Consider the following 3,041-nt stretch of genomic DNA (forward strand, 5'->3'; position numbering starts at 1 on the left):
TAATCTCGTAGGCCTGTTGTGATTAAAGGTTTGGATGACTTGTGGCAAGCTGATATTGTAGTTATGAGGGAATATTCACATAAGAATAATTGACTCAAACATATTTTAATCGTTATTGAAACATACACCCAATTTTCCGGGCATTACCTGTCAAACCGGAAATGGGTAGAAATGTCGCGGATGGTTTTGAGCGTTTCCTACAAACAGGGACAAATCGATGCCCAGACAACCTCCAAATCGAACACGGTGGAGAGTTCTACAATAGGTATTTCAAGACCGTGATGCAGCGGTACAGAATACATCCCTACTCAACATTCACTCACCTGAAGGCAAGTATCGTGGAGTGTCTGAACAGAACAATAAAAGATCGAATGTGGTACTCAACATTGACTCACCTGAAGGCAAGTATCGTGGAGTGTCTGAACAGAACAATAAAAGATCGAAAATGGATGCGTTTTAGCCTTCGCGGCACATACAAATGGACGGATATCCTCCCAGAAATTATTGCTCAGTATAATCGAACCAAACATGCCACAATAAATATGAGACCAATCGATGTTCGTGTAATGGACTCATGGATACGGGGTACTATCGCATTAAATGCTGGATCCAGGTAGACAAAAATTTAATGTAGGTGACTTGGTGCGCATCTCAAAAGACAAGACAGCATTTGAGAAATCATACCTAACGAACTGGTAAAATGAGATATATACAGTTTCAAAGGTGCACTACTGTGGACCTGGGACAACGCTTCAGAAAAGCATGGAACCAGGTGATAAGGGTGTTAACCTGCTCGACGAAGCGTGTATGGAACACGACATTTCATACGCTGCAAATAAAGATCTATCAAGTCGTCACATTGCAGATAGGAATTTAGCTGATAAGGCTAAGGCGACAGGAAAAAGAAAGGATATTGGTACAGGTCAACGGATCGCAGCATTTGCAGTTCATAAAACCATGTGAGGAAAAATTAACTTGGGTTTAGGAGTGATGAATTTCAAGCGAGTTATGAATGCTGGACGTTGTACATTACACAAGAAGAAGAACAAGAGTGAGAAGCGGAGCTGTTTGAATAACTGTATCCTGACAGCGATGTATGCATCTAAAAACGCACTGAAGCAGAAAGAGGCGGAAGACGGAGAAGAAGAAGAAGAAGAAGAAGAAGAAGAAGAGGATCTGTTAAAGTACCTCGAGTTCTACCAATACCCAAGACATCAGGTGGTTTTATTCCATTTCTCATCCTGGACCTCTCAGCGCTCTCGGCGATAGGTTCCCTCACTGGTGGTGCTGCAGCTATCACTGGAACGGTCAAGAACGTGCAAAACTCCCAAGCACGGCTAGAAGAGGCAAAAAGACATAACTGCGTGATAGAAGCCGCAGCCATCGGAAAAGGACTATACTTGAAACCGTACAGGAAAGGGCATGGCCTATTCATAAATAAAAAAAGCCCATTAGGGGTCGTACCAGATCGATCACTCACAAATACTGACATTCTTAAGTTTGTTAAAGACAAATTCAATATACCAAGATTCTGTGGTGTGTTTATGCGGGATACATTCCGAAGACTATACGGAAAAATGGTGAATGCGACAGTGTGAATTTAGATGTTGCTGGAGGTCCCGGCATCCACTGGGTGTCATATGTTACGAAAAATGCACATAGTGTCTACTGTTTCGACTCATTTGGTAACCTGCAACCGCCAGAAGAATTACAACGATACGTCACTCACAGAAGACGTGTGCTCTACAATTATAGAAGCTATCAGGACTTTAATACACACCACTGTGGGCAGCTATGCATCATGTTTCTCTCGTCGTTCGCAAAGAAGAAGAAGAAGAAGAAGAAGAAGCATGCTGTACAAGATGAGCTTTAAACATTCCTTCATCAGTTGAGGTTCAGATCCAATGTCGTACACTTTGACCTTAAAAGAACGATCATCTGTATAGTGTGCAAATTACTTCTCGCCAATTGATTTGAGCATTGATTGGACTGGAGACGTACAACAGCATCCCAAATATAGCTGAGACTAACAATATACTGCATCTGGATATTAATGGTGAAAAATATATTGTGGAAATAGAACCGCGTGAATACGACATCGACGATTTAAACGAAGTCTTAAAACAGTCTGGAAAAGGTACTGAATTACGTGCAAACATCAGAGCACTTAAATTTGAAATAACGACTGTAAATGCAACGATTGACTTTAACCAGAAAAGTTCATTTGGGCGCCTGCTGGGTTTCACAAAAGGAGAGGTTTAGAAGAAGGATCCAGGTTAATTTTACATGTCGGATCAGTCTGTGGACATACTCCTCGTCAGCACAATCCATGTCGAGTGTAACATTGCAACGAACTCCTATCTCAACGACAGTCTGATTCACACTATATACGGATTCTTCCCCTCAGTTGCAATGGGGTATAAGATTGTTGAGACCCCTGACAATGCCATATACTGAGCCGTGGACGGCTCGCGTTAATGCCGTTTTCCTTTTGGGCATTTTGTCACTACCGAATGGCGTCTTATTCCTCCCTCGGTTACTATCTGAATGAGGTGCTCACTTGCCTCTGTCAGTGGCAACAACAGCGTTTATCGATACTGGTACTGCTGTAACTTCTTTGGTGTGGCAGTTATATTTCCGTGTCATGGTGTGTGTGGCAGTTGGTCGGTTGCGGATGAGCATCGAGGAAGTCTCTGTAGTGTGTCATCAGGCCGGAGTCACTGGCGGCGTGCACGTGCGGTCAGAGTTGTGTGGCAATAGTTGCGAGAACTGATAAGTTCGTCCCTCATCGCACCTGCATACTGGAGTTGAGCAATCAGTGAACCTGTCATGAAAGCTCAGCAGTTGTGACATCTCTTCGTCGATTGCTGGTTGTTGCATCTTGGGCTGTCCCCGCAAGCAGCAACGCTATGGAATGTTGAAGTTGGCAAAATTTTGCAGCCCTCTCCCTGTATGGTGTTTAACCTTTGAAATGGTTGTAATTTATTAGTGAAGCGCACCAGTGGTATCTTCTGCCTTGTGGCCGTTAACATTCCGGTTAC

This window comes from Schistocerca cancellata, chromosome 8 (genome assembly GCF_023864275.1).
Source record: "Schistocerca cancellata isolate TAMUIC-IGC-003103 chromosome 8, iqSchCanc2.1, whole genome shotgun sequence".
NCBI classification, from domain to species: Eukaryota; Metazoa; Arthropoda; class Insecta; order Orthoptera; family Acrididae; genus Schistocerca; species Schistocerca cancellata.